Here is a 14,899-nt window from a genome sequence, read left to right as displayed (position 1 = left end):
AGTTCTCTGACCAGCGGTCGAACCCGGGTCCTCTGCATTGGGAGTGCAGAGTCTTAGCCACTGGACCACCAGGGAAGTCCCTATAAAATGTGTTTTTAAATGTATGCTTCACGGATCAGATATTTAGGACAGGTACCATCCACACTCCACCCACAGTAGTAGCTCGTCAACACTCAGGGAGTTATTTTTTATAGATTAAATAGAACAGTTAAATCACATACAAGTAACCTGGGCTACCAAATTTAGTTTCTCTTTTGGTTAGTATTGTTTCTTTCAGCAGCTTTACCCATATATTACAAGTTACTTCTCATTTGTTTGCAATGAAAATATTGTCTCATGCGTTAAAGTTTTTTGCTTTTTTGGTTTTTTTAAATTCTGAAAATGGAGAAGTGTTTGTTCAGGTGATGGTTTAGGCATCAATCACAATTTCCCCTTTTGCAAAAAAAGGGGGTGGTGGGAGTTGTTAACAATTAACACGTAATCTCTATTTCCCTTTCAGATTGCATATCCTTTGAGTCAACTCATTAGTAGCTCAGAAGAATACCCAGAAAGCTGTGGCATCTAATATCTGTTTTAAAAGATAATTTTCTATCTTCCCAACTACTCTTCTCAACTTGAAATGTCCCAGTTGGTTTAGCTTTCGCCAGATTTAAATTTTTCCTGGCACAAAGTTAAAGCTATTTTGGTAAATTTTAGCTTACTTTGCCTTGAAACCCATTGAAGTTTAAGTGATAAATAAAATTATCATTTTTCCTCTGAGTCAACAAACGTGAGACATTATTCTGAGAGATGGAAAGGGGAAGTTTACAACCATACTAAGTCAAAGTTTTTGATAAACTAACAGTGGTACCAGCATTAGGTATCCAGAGAACAATATGGCTCTTTAAGGTAAATCTGTCTTTGGAATAAGTAGAATAAAAGTAGTTTTCTCTGAGATCCTCTCATTTAGGGCATTAATTTGAGTGCCTTACACACACACACACACACACACACACCCCTGCTGTACTTAGAAACTAAGTACCTGGATTAAATTGTATTTCTAGATAGATAGATAGGAAGATAGATATAACATAGCCGAATGTCAGTTACAGTTATAAAAATATAGACCATGCTAACTATACCTTTATATAAATAAATAAATGGACCAGTTTTTCTCTCTAAAGCCTTTTATGGCTTTAATTGGACTGCTTGTTTCCTTTAGCCTTTCGTTGTTATAGCTATAGGGCAGTTAGCCGTACTTGAGTACATATTATCAGGTAGGTGTTTTTTTTCCCATTAAGTGTCATTTTTACTAGATTCATTTATTTATGTATTTATTTATTTTTGGCTGCGTTGGGTCTTCGTTGCAGTGCATGGGCTTCTCATTGCAGTGGCTTCTCTTGCTGCTGAGCACGGGCTCTAGGTGTGCGGGCTTCAGTACTTGTGGCGCAGGGGCTTAGCTGCTCCGCAGCATGTGGGATCTTCCCGGACCAGGACTTGAACCCGTGTCCTCTGCGTTGGCAGGCGGATACTAGATTCATTTAGTTTGGTTTTGAAGGTAAGCTCCTAAAAGCTTGCACTTGAAGCAGCATACTAAGCCATGCTTAGTACAACTGGAATTGTATCACAGCTCAATATTTTGGGCTTTTTAAAGGTAAAGGAGTAATATTGTTCTCTTAAAAGAGCAAAATCTGTCCTCATACAAAATCTGTCCTTTGGTAGAGAAAGATTCGTTCTTTAATGTGGGGAAGATGAATACTTTTATGGAGTACAGTTTCTGTATCTTCCTCCGTAAGAGTTTAAACTAGTGTTTTATTCTGCAGCCTTTCCAGGCAACCCCTGTTCTTTTCACTTTTATCATGTCCTTATTTTGGCTTTCCTAAAATAATCTCATTTTCATGGCTTGCATAACTTGAGCATACATTTCCTGATAAAACGCACTTTCCAACCCTTACTCCTTTCACTTAACACTTAAAACGTGTCCTGTCTCCAGTGATTGGAGGTCCTCATTGATTTCAGCTACCAGGATCACCCCCAGATTATTCTTCATATCAGACTTTGCATAGGCTTGGTTTTGTTGACGTGGACACAATTACTTTTTTATTTTCCAAAAGACATGCAGACCTCTTCTTCCTGTCTTAAATTAGCTTTGAGATCTGATTTGTTTCTACCCAACACAAAGGAATATTGCTCATGCTGGATATCTTCACACCTCCCAATCAGTGACTTTCCTGAAAGTTCTTTTTCTTTTTAATAATAATTTTATTTTAATGACTTTATTTTTTATTTTATTTTTTTTGCGGTACGCGGGCCTCTCACTGCTGTGGCCTCTCCCGTTGCGGAGCACAGGCTCCGGACGCGCAGGCTCAGCGGCCATGGTTCACGGGCCCATCTGCTCTGCGGCATGTGGGATCTTCCTGGACTGGGGCACGAACCCGTGTCCCCTGCATCGGCAGGCGGACTCTCAACCACTGCGCCACCAGGGAAGCCCTTAATGACTTTATTTTAATAGTGATTTGTGGTTGTGAGGATTCTATGAGTTCATTTATGTAAAGCATTTACTCATTGCTGTTAGTTGTTCTGGATATTCCTGCTGGGATTGTTACTACTGGACATTTTGGTCTTTCTTCCAGGGCTGCGTTTTGGATACTGATTGCTCTCTACTTTGGCAGATGTCCATTGTTAGCTCTCTCTTGTTGGTTGATATTGTGGGTTCTCTGCCCTCTTCTGCCTCCACAAGGAACTCTGCACTGTAGTTTCTTTTTATTTATTTATTTATTTAGGCTGCGCCAGGTCTTAGTTGCAGCACGAGGGATCTTAGTTACGGCATGCAGACTTCTTGGTTACGGCATGCCTGCAGGATCTAGTTCCCCTGCCAGGAATCGAACCCAGGCCCACTGCATTGGGAGTGTGGAGTCTTAGCCACTGGACCACCAGGGAAGTCTCTGAAAGTTCTTTTTCTCTCTTTGAAGCCTAGTCCTTGACTGCAAATCCCTCAGAATTCTTACAGTCTATTCATAGAAAATGTTGTCCTTTCCTCAAGAAATTTATGACTTAATATGGGGAAGCTGGAAGAGGGAATCAAATATTACCTTATCTTGTTAGGAATGGGTAGAATTAATTTGGAAATGCTTCTTAGATTACGTAGATTTACAGCTGTAGTCTAGTAGTATATAGCTGGATGGATAACTTCCCTGAGATTTCTGACTTCCTCAGAATATTGGAACACTTGTTGAGCTTATTTCTTTTTTTTTGGCTGCGCTGGGTCTTCATTGTGGCACGCGGGTTCTTCTTCATTGCAGCACTCGGACTTCTCTAGTTGTGGCACGCGGGCTTCAGAGCATGTGAGCTCTTGAGCACGAGGGCTCAGTAGTTGCGACGTGCAGGCTTAGTTGCCCCGCGGCATGTGGGATCTTAGTTCCCTAACCAGGGATTGAACCCACGTCCCCTGCATTGGAAGGTGGGTTCTTAACCACTGGACCACCAGGAAAGTCCCCAAGCTTATTTCTTATATAATATTGACCTGGCAACCTTAATATGTCATGGGAGATAACTGATATGATTATAGTTAGTGGATTGAATATGGGGGCCTTCTAATTTAAGGTATATGCATATTTTTTCCTCCTTCAAGAAATGCAGAGAAGTTCAGATCTGGTTTTATCAATGTGATTTTGTAATTTCATGTTAGTTGAAGTGAATTCCCTTGATTCCAAGGCTTAAATGAGAAGTGATTAAGACAGAAAGAAACTGGACATCTGAGCAACAGGTGTTTCACGTGAAATTCTCAGCAGTAAACCGGGGAATACAGGAAGGTGTCATATGCAACACACATAGATGGTGTGAAAGAACAAGAGGATGCCAGAGTGGGCAGAGGAGAAATGAAACAAGAGAAGAAGGAGGCAGGGCCAAGCGTGTGAAAAGAATGTTTCAAAAAGGTGGTTGATGGATTTCGAAGAGAGGTACTTTTATTTTTCCTTAGTTTAGGCTATGTTTAGGTGTTCACCTAATTACTCTTTACTTCCATGCAAAATGAGAGAGTGAGTTCTCATACAGAATGCTTGGCCCATAAATCACAAGTTTTGTTGATAAATACTTCAAAACAGAAGTATTATTTCTAATGGGTTTTCACTAAGAGAGTGTTTGAGATATATAGGGGTCTACTTATGGAAATTAAGAATATTCTCTCCTTAGTGTTTTTCTCTCCCTGCATCTTCCCTGCGCATATTATTTTCTCCACTTGCTTTTTTGACTCGAATACCAGGTGTTGAACAAGCCCAAAGATTATAAGCTTATAATCTCTGTCATCAAATGACCTTAATTTTGCCTTCATTTTTTAATGAGTAACTGGATCATGAGTGAGTTTTAGAAATATTCAACTAAAAACCAGGAACATTGATTAATTTCTGGAGGCCGATAAATAGGAGGCCGATTAATTTGATTATTTTTATTAAGAAAAGATTAGAGATTCCTCTTTGGTTACGAAGAAGTATAAATTTTTTTTTTTTTTTTTTTTTTTTTGTGGTAAGCGGGCCTCTCACTGCTGTGGCCTCTCCCGTCGCGGAGCACAGGCTCCGGACGTGCAGGCTCAGCGGCCACGGCTCACGGGCCCAGCTGCTCCACAGCATGTGGGATCCTCCCGGACCGGGGCACGAACCCGTGTCCCCTGCATCGGCAGGCGGACTCCCCACCACTGTGCCACCAGGGAAGCCCAGAAGTATAAATTTTGTTCACTGCTATGGAATAGCCATTGCCCCAGTTGATGGAGAAATAAATGAGAATTCATTCAAAATTGAAATACCGTATTATACAAATGATTTTACTTACAAGATTCAATATTTGATTATTTTTGAACTAAATTTTGATGACATTACATATACAAAATTGCATAAGCTTACTCTGCCTGTAAAAAAATAAGGAAAAAAAGCAAATTCGTAAAGAATATAATTATACCTCTAAAGTGATCTGATAATGCTTAACCTTTGGGATGGAAACAAGGACAACTTGACCGAAGAAAATGTCATTACCAATCTCCTTGAAGCAAGGAGTGATTAAACGCAAAGGAGCAGTATTTCTTTTCTTTTCTTTTCTTCTTTATTTATTTAATTTATTTATTTTTGGCTGCATTGGGTCTTTGTTGCTGCACGTGGGCTTTCTCTAGTTGCGGCGAGAGGGGGCTACTCTTCATTGTGGTGCACGGGCTTCTCACTGCGGTGGCTTCTCTTGTTTCGGAGCATGGGCTCTAGGTGTGCGGGCTTCAGTAGTTGTGGCTCATGGGCTCTAGAGTGCAGGCTCAGTAGTTGTGGTGCATGGGCTTCGTTGCTCCATGGCATGTGGGATCTTCCTGGACCAGGGCTCAAACCCATGTCCCCTGCATTGGCAGGCGGATTCTTAACCACTGAGCCACCATGGAAGCCCAAGGAGCAGTATTTCTTTCTTTCTTTTTTTTTTTTCTAAGATGAAATTTTTTTAATTTCAGATATGGTAGCATTAAGACCATGGGATGGTGTCAAAATAAGCAGTGCCACACCTTTGGAAGGCATTAGAACAAATGTATTAATAATTAAGAAATAAATATTGTATTTCATATTTTAAAATATGTTTACATAGAAATATGATAGAACATTTTACAATTACTGAATTTTTATGCTTTTCTGCTGCTTAAGAAATTTTCCATAATCCAAAGAATTAATTATGTTCACTTTGTAACTGTAGTTTAAATTATTGGACGGAATTTAATAAATTAAATTATAGTCAATACTTAGGAAAAATGTGCTTACCAAATCATATTTATTTCATGTAATATATATGTGTGTGTATATATAATATATATATATAAAACAAAGCACAAAGCGTTATAAATATTCTTCTCCACGCTCAAAAGACCTTCAGATAGTGAAGAATCATATTAACACAACCAATTTATTTATTGCATTGTCTTTAATGGTTATTAAAAGATGTTAGAAAAAGAGAATGCTCAGATATAGATTCACTTTATTTTAAGAAAATCTTAAGTATCCAAACCGTGGATTCTTAATCCACATAAATAAATGACTGTTCTTTTCATAAAACATAACCATAGTTTTCTCCAAAAGAGCTAGTTTTCCCCCTTATTCATTTAAAGCAGTATTTGTTTCATAAAACTTAAACTCAGAGCTTTTAAGAACTCTTCTATTTATATATGTATGACACACCCATTACTGTATTATACTAGATTACTTCTCATTTTCCTTACATTTTTATTTTTATTTAAATTTGATTTATTTTTTTATTTGGTTGCACCGGGTCTTAGCTGCAGCAGGCGGTCTCCTTAGTTGCAGCTCATGGGCTCCCTAATTGCAGCAGGCGAGCTCCTCAGCTGCAGCTCGTGGGCTCCTTAGTTGCGGCATGCGAACTCTTAGTTGCAGCATGCATGTGAGATCTAGTTCACTGACCAGGGATCGAACCCAGGCCCACCACATTGGGAGTGCGGAGTCCCATCCACTGCGCCACCAGGGAAGTCCCCCCTTACATTTTTAAATTTCAGAGAGTAGAATTTACAAAAGATAATTTTTTTTTTTAGAAATTTCATGTAATGTCTGAAACATTTATATTAACATATTTCCATACAAAAGTATTTCTTGAGTTGATTGAAGAGTGCTGTAATTTTCCTTGTTCTAAGAAGTTAAACATTTAAAAATTAACACATACTCTCTGTTGCTCACAAGAATTTTATCTTCTGAATCCTCCTCTCACTAGCTGATTTTTCGATAGGTGTGTTCTCTTTTATTGTTTCATTATGCAGCCTTTGAGTCATTTTAAAGTTATTAAATATTTTAAGTTAGATGCAGCAATTTGAAACATCTCACATGACATTATAATTTTTTTGAGCAGTTTTTGTGTCTAGGCTCCATGTGCACATGTCTCTAGAAGTGCCTTCTATTTTTCAAATATTTAGCGGAAAAGTTTAGAAAGAAACATATCTTGGAAGTTTTTCACATGGGCACTGTGTACGTTCAGGGTCATAAGTACTGTGGGCCCTCCGTATCCACAGGTTCTGCATCCCCTCAAATGGAAGATCGACTACTAACCATTTTATACAGGGGACTTGAGTATCCGCGGATTCTGGTATCCAGGGAGGGTTCTGGAACCAATCCCCCATGGATACTGCAGGATGAATGTGTATTTGAAGCTATTTTTTAATACTGCTATGTTTTGTTTTATCTATTTGTTGTGTCTATACTCTAAAATATCTATAGGGAATTTATTTCTCACGAGGATTTAATTGCCAACTTACTACCTATGTAGAAATTTAACATGGATTTGTGAGTTCCTGGATGTATTTCTAAAGTGTACATAGTACTATGTATCAGCAAGCACAGCGATCTGCTTCCAAAAGGAATGGGATGTCAGTGTAATTACACTGGTATCCACTGCTTTTCAAAAGTTTGCTTTAAGCCATGCTGCTTTTAAGGAAGACCCTCATTAGTCCCTGTTTTTGCTAATGGACAGAAATCCAAACGGGTTTCCACTTTCAGAAAAAAAGTGAAAATAGCAATCAGCATTTGTTTTGCAGGGAGTTGTTATAGAGGCATCACAGGTCTAGTAGCTTGAGTGGCCCCGCCAAGCTCCTTCCCAGGGAAATACATGCAACATCTCAGGATCAAGCCACCATAGCTTTGAACTGTGTCTGTGAGCATCTGTGCTTTATCTCAATATATTTTGTTCATCCATTAGCAAGATGTGTTCTACAGTAATTGCTTCTTCACTTTACACCATTTCAACTTAGGAAAGTTTTCATAGGAAGGATCTACTTGCGGGTAAACCTACATCTCCATTTTATTTTAGGATATGGATAACGCTACACACACACACACACACACACACACACACACACACATGCACACACACAAACACACAAATCAGGATCTGGACTTTAATAAACCGTATAGAATAATAATGTCTGTTTCATTGCCAAACATGACTGCTTTGGTGTGTATTTGTGTAATGATGGGGCAGGATGGGTAGGGCGTACAGGAGTGAGTTAAGTTAGTACCAATTATACATGGTCAAGGAACCATGGACTCACATATTTCAAGTGACCCAAGACACTGTTGCTATAACATTTTCTCAAAATGGTCTTCCCTTTGCCTGAGAAGAGTAAAATAATATTGTGTAAGTTAGCTGAGGAAATTACCATGTGCCCACGAGCCTTGAGAGAAATCAGGTCATCTTCATAGAAATCAGGTAGTAAGCCCTTGCAAAACTTAATATGTATGGTATTTCTTGCTTCCCATTGTATGCTTGCCAGAGTTTTGTGACATTCATATTTATGGTAGGCAATGTGCAAACATTTGGCTGTGGCAAATTCTGGACTCTTAATAGGCTGGGGAGAACCAGCAGGAAGGAACAGGGAGGGTGAGTGAGCAGAATCAGAAGACTTTGAAACATGGGGAACAGGTATGGGTACACTGGATTGTCTGTCAGCAACTCAGCTTCACTCATGTCCCCTTAAACATTTTCCTCCTGCAGGGACGAACTCCAGAAATACTGTTCTCAGAATCCCTCTCCAATATGTTTCTGGATTAGATTCTGCTAAATGGTAGACATTCCCATGAGGTTTGGAGGGTGCACAAAAGGAGAGCCGTTATTTTTCAGTGGCAGCTGGGATCATCCATGGGGTGGCTTCCTCTGTCTTCTGGGGTCCTGCTGGGAGTTACCCACTGCGGTGCCACAGGTGGCTGAAGATCCCCAGTGGAAGTTTTCCTGTGATCCCTGTACTTCCTGATTAAATAACTTGGCCAGGGTCAAACAGCTAAGCAAAAAAAAGCATGAATTCAAGTTCAAGAACTGAACTCCAGAGCCTATGCTTTTAGCCACTCTCTGTAGTGACTGCTACAGAGTGGAGATGGGATGCTATTCCGCTGTCTTCAAGTGCTCTTGTATTTTCTTTTCATCTTTGACAAATCCTCAGGCCAACCTTTGACCATCCCTTAACTGTATAATGTTAACCTTTTCCATTGCTTCCATTATTCTGTTAAGGCAAAATAGAGCAACAGTCTGTCCTTTCTGCCAGCCGCAACAACCTAAAGCAAGGCTCTATTTTGTTGAAAGCCTGGAGAGGTACCTTATTTGTAGAATTTATTTAACAACCTTAGCTTAGAGAGACTGTACTGGGGTAGCTTTATTAGCACTTCCAGACCTCACTGTACACTCCAGTCTCTAGGAGGACATTTCAGTAATAAGCATCCCCACGTCCCACATCAGACCTACTGAATCAGAATCTGAGGATGGGACCCAGACATCTGCATCTTTAACAAGCATCCCCAGGTGATTATCATGCATTCCGATAGATACTGATCCCCATCCTGTGGTCTGAAGATACTAACATTTCAACAGAGGAGAGGGTTATTGGAGGAAGTTCTACATACCCTGCTTCAAACAAAGCAATTCCATTTTTAGCTTGTTTATACATTGGAGTGCCATTGGATTTTATTTGCTAAAAGAGTTCCAGTACTTTATTTTTAAACCACTACCATTCTCTCAGTTGAATAGCTCTCCTCAACTCTACATATTTTCCTGTTTAATTCCTCAGCAGCAGCACAAAGTTCCAAATGCCTTTCTTTCCCAGCTCACCAGGACACTTCTTTCCGTTTTGCATTCCATCTCTTCCTGATTCTCATAGGTAACTGGAATTGAGCTGAAAATATTCCCAATTAGAAACACAGTCCTTTACTTTTCTCTCAGCAATGAAATCATTGCATGCATATAATTACACAATGGAAACACTGAAGAAAGCTCCTTGGTTTTTCTTTGAACAGATTTCTATATATCTATGTGACCTTGTTTATGTTTGTCATTTATACTAATATGTTCCGAAAACAGAAGGAGTATTTAATTTGCTTGACATAATATTCAAAATCTGAGTCAGGTGTACTTTTTTAAAAAAATTAATTAATCAATTTTTGGCTGCATTGGGTCTTTGTTACTGCACACAGGCTTTCTCTAGTTGTGAAGAGCAGGGGCGTCGAGCAGGGGCTACTCTTTGTTGCGGTACGCGGGCTTCTCATTGTGGTGGCTTCTCTTGTTGTGGAGCACGGGCTCTAGGTGTGCAAGCTTCAGTAGTTGTGGCCCGCAGACTCAGTAGCTGTGACTTGCAGGCTCTAGAGCGCAGGCTCAGTAGTCGTGGTGTATGGGCTTAGTTGTTCCGAGGCATGTGAGATCTTCCCAGACCGGGGCTTGAACCTGTGTTCCCTGCATTGGCAGGCGGATTCTTAACCACTGCGCCACCAGGAAAGTCGTGAGTCAAGTGTACTTAAAAGCTAAGATCACTATGCTAAAGTAATGGTTTCTGTCATTTAATGAAACTATTAGGTTTTTCCCCTGTGTTTAATGACTAGAGACCATAGATTCTATGTTGTGAGTCGAAGGAATTAGGGAAGGAGAGTGAACAGTACCAAGTAAAATTCCTGATGATGGCTAGAGATGGATTTCAAAGCACACACCAATCACATCACACTCACATACAAAGCCCAGAATATTTCAGAATTTTTGCTTGATGAGAATTATATGAACTTGAAAAAAATATATACTATTTTAAAACTTTAATATGCATTTACATCACTTTCATATATAGTTATGAAATATGTCTCTGAGAAAACTGCACACACCCTGAAGTGTTTTAATTTCTCAACTGATGCAACTATTGCCACCCCTCCCTTGTCTGAGCACCAAACCCTGTACCTTTTACCCATTATCTGTGAAACATCATGCAAAGCACTTTATGTGCATCGTCTCAAACCATCCTCAGTATAATGACAGGACGTAGCTATCATATATTATTCCATTGTACAGATAGGAAAGCTAAGGCCTAGAGATGTTAGGAAACTTTCCCAAGGCGATACTGCTAGGGAACAGAGGAAGCTGGATACACATCCTAGGGTTTTAATTCATCAATTTTTTTTTTTTTTTTTTTTTTTTTGCGGTACACGGGCCTCTCACTGCCGTAACCTCTCCCGTAGCAGAGCACAGGCTCCGCTCGCGCAGGCTCAGCGGCCATGGCTCACGGGCCCAGCCGCTCCGCAGCACGTGGGATCCTCCCAAACCGGGGCACGAACCCGCGTCCCCTGCATCGGCAGGTGGACTCTCAACCACTGCGCCACCAGGGAAGCCCCTAGGGTTTTAATTCTAGCAACCAAGTGCCTACCATGATGCTATTTTGCCCAGTTCTCCTGTGAAACAAATGTTAAATGTCAGCTGGCCAATCACTAGCCAAATCTCTTTTCTCCTCTGCCTTTTACTACTTCCTCCTTTTAAGGTTCAGGAGGTAGCATGCTCTGGTGGGATAAGCACTGTCTCTGTTGCTTTGGCAGATACATGAACTTGGCAGATGTATCAATTATTTCAACCCTATGAGCTTCAATTCCTCTGAAAAATGGGCACATCAACCCTACAGGGTTGCTGTGAAGATGAAACAAAATAATATGTATGGATGTGCTCTACCAGGGCCCAGTCAATGGGCGTTCAATAAATGCGAGCTTTTCTTCTTGCCTACTTTTCTCTTTTTTTCTTTGTTATTAGCTCCACAAAAACAAACAAATGGACACAAAAACCCTAAGCTGCCTTTTATTCTATGTTCTTTGAGTCCCCATAATTGGAGGTGTTCAAAGAAAAAAATGAATGACTCCTTGATGGAATGTTGTGGCTGGGATTTAGGCCATCTGGGTTACTGGCTTCACCAACACTTAATTCACCTTAACTCTCCACTTCTATGATTCCATGACAAATTACTGATCAGAATGTGTCATTTTATTTTTAAAGGATTTAGTTACGGGTAACTTTACCCTCTGCACCTCTTTTTTTGGTTACCTCTTATTGTGTCAAAAACAGATGTGAAGCAGAATGACCTCAAAGGGTGCAGTTAAGTGAACGGTAGTGCATTCATTTAATAGCCTGGTATACAAATTGATGATAATAAAGTAGAACAGAAATACACGCTTTTATATCTATTCCGGTTTAGCGACTGCCCAGATTGTGATCGATAAGTCATTCAAAGGAAGTCTATGTTGCCAGAAAGTCACTTCAGATTCTTTAACAAATTTCTCTACTATTGGACATCTAAATTTTGTATTAGGGTCAACCCTGGCTTCTGTATCCTAAAATTTTGGTAAAAGTTAATTCTTGCTCACATGAAGCACAATGTTCCTAGTCAGGATGGTCTTCCACATGGTTGTTCCAGGGAAGGACCCAGGCTTCTTCCTCTAGTAGCTTTATCATCGTCTAGGGCTTTGGGTTTCTTCACTGGATTCCTTGTATCTCACCAACATCAGGACAAGAGAGCATGAAGGATCACTCAGGAGGTAGTTAGGGACAAGAACTTGAGGCTGTTTGTATCACTTCTTTTTTTTTAATTTAATTTTTATTTTATATTGGAGTATAGTTGATGTACAATGTTGTGTTCGTTTCAGGTGTGCAGCAAAGTGATTCAGTTATGCATATACATGTATCCATCCCTTTTCAGAGTCCTTCCCCATATAGGTCATTACAGAGTATTGAGTGGTATCGCTTCTGCTAACATTCCATCACCCAGAGATGCAGTCCTATAATCATCTCTACCAGCAGAAGAGGCTGGGAAATGTCATCCAGCTGTGTGTCCAGGAAACAGATTTTGCTGAAGATCCAGCAGCTTCTACCATAGGTTATTTCCAATTTATGGCTATCATAAACAACTCTGAGATGAACACCACTTTATTTCAATCTTTGGTCACATTCTTAAACTTTTCCTTAGGATGCATTATGTACAGTGGAAATTTAGCCAAAGACTAACTTTAAAACACATCTTTGCATTTTGATATAGTCAATTGGCCTTCTGAAAAGTTGGATTAGTTTGCTGCACATTAGGATTACCCAGGGAGCTTTTAAAAAGTCATAATGCCCAGGTTACACTGTGGACCAGTCAAATCAGAATGTCTGGGGGTGAAACCAGACATCAGTGTTTTAAAAAGTCTCCAAGTGACCCAATGTGCAACAGAATTTGGGAACTACTGCCTTAGGGATTCCAGACCAGAACATTGAAGGACAATGTTTGTGTCTGTTAGTGACAGCACAGTGGTCCAGAACTACCTATAACAGGACTATCACATGTCAGAGAAATAGACTTCTAGCCTGTGTAAGTCTGTTATTTGCAATCTCAGTTACAACCACTGAACCTATATACTAATAAAGGTGGGTTACTGTCACTAAAACTGACTGACTTTATTTCACACAGAAAAAATGTCTTCTCCACCAGCATTATATAATGGTAATCATTTTTCCATACTTTTTTTTTTTGCGGTACACCGGCCTCTCACTGCTGCGGCCTCTCCCGTTACGGAGCACAAGCTCCGGACGCGCAGGCTCAGCGACCATGGCTCACGGGCCCAGCCGCTCTGCAGCATGTGGGATTTTCCTGGACCGGGGCACGAACCCGTGTCCCCTGAATCGGCAGGCGGACTCTAAACCACTGTGCCACCAGGGAAGCCCAACAAGTATGCTCTTTCAGAATCCTAGTCAATTAGAAATGAGCATTAGTTTCTTCAGCTGTAAAATGATATCTATCCCTTAGGGTTGGTGTCATTATTAAGTTAGATGGTTGGGAACATGATTGATAAATTTTAATCTCTGTATACATTCTAGTTATTTTGAGAATGATGTTCCGGTAGACCTTGAATGGCTACCCTCATTTTCAAGTCCTTTCAAAAATGCAGTGCCTTTCTTTTATTACCAAATTTGAGAAATTACTTTAAAAGACTGCTATTTTCCAAAATGTCCGTTCTCCCCATCCTGAAGTGAGGAACATCAAACACATCCCGGAGTGAATGAGGCCAGAGTAAACTATTTTCTGGATATTTCCTCTCCCCCAGAGATTTTAAAGTGGTGGACACAGGTTATAAGTCAACAAGAACTTAAACAAAGTTGTCAGCCAAAAGATGCCTTCTTGGGACTTCCCTGGCAGTCCAGTGGTTAAGACTTCGCCTTCCAGTGCAGGGGGTGCGGGCTTGATCCCTGGTCAGGGAGCTAAGGTCCCACATGCCTTGCAGCCAAAAAACCAAACCAAAACAAAAGCAATATTGTGACAAATTCAATAAAGACTTTAAAAATGGTCCACATCGGGGTTTCCCTGGTGGCGCAGTGGTTGAGAGTCCACCTGCTGATGCAGGGGACACGGGTTCGTGCCCTGGTCTGGGAAGATCCCACATGCCTCAGAGCGGCTGGGCCCATGAGCCATGGCCGCTGAGCCTGCGTGTCCGGAGCCTGTGCTCCGCAACGGGAGAGGCCACAACAGTGAGAGGCCCGCGTACCGCAAAAAAAAAAAAAAAATGGTCCACATCAAAAAAAAAAAAAAAAACTTAAAAAAATTGGAATGAAAAAAAAAGATGCCTTCTTTTTTCAACTACCACCCGTGTCTCTGGTCACATAGGGAATGGGTATGGATGGAGCGAGTCTGTGGAATGTTACTCTAGCTCCCACCCTTTGCCTCCTCTTCTAGATTAGTCATGAAATGCCAGCAACATGCTGAGCCTCCGGCAGCTCGTGATCTGTATTGCTGTTATAGATACAATAAAACTGGGTGTTGAGCACTGTCGAAGGTGTCCATCACTAACCTATCAATGGCATTACCATAGAAAAGAAAGTAACTCATCATAAATGGCATTTCGGTGTTGTAAGGTTGGTGGGAAAGTTATCTGTATGTTTTAAAAGAGACATTCAAAGCAGAGGCTCTCCACAGAACAGAAATTAACATTAGAAAATAACGACATTTATTGAATGTGTCAGTAACTGTAGATGTTTGTACGTCTCTGTGTGCACACGCATGCGTTGGTGACGAGGCTGAACGGTAGGATGAGGTGAGGGACAAAGGTTGGGTGTTGGAAGATAAGAAGAAATAAGGACTGACCCTTCCCAC

General features: G+C 40.5%; 1 protein-coding gene across 2 annotated transcripts in view; it reads left to right on the top strand.

The window, feature by feature from the left end:
- The window catches only part of BCAT1 (branched chain amino acid transaminase 1), a 217,713-nt gene that overhangs the window by 115,612 nt on the left and 87,202 nt on the right, over positions 1 to 14,899 (top strand). The window lies entirely within an intron of this gene.

This window comes from Delphinus delphis, chromosome 11 (genome assembly GCF_949987515.2).
Source record: "Delphinus delphis chromosome 11, mDelDel1.2, whole genome shotgun sequence".
Taxonomy (NCBI): domain Eukaryota; kingdom Metazoa; phylum Chordata; class Mammalia; order Artiodactyla; family Delphinidae; genus Delphinus; species Delphinus delphis.
Note: the sequence above shows the minus strand (reverse complement) of the source record. Positions and strands in the feature narration are given on the sequence as shown.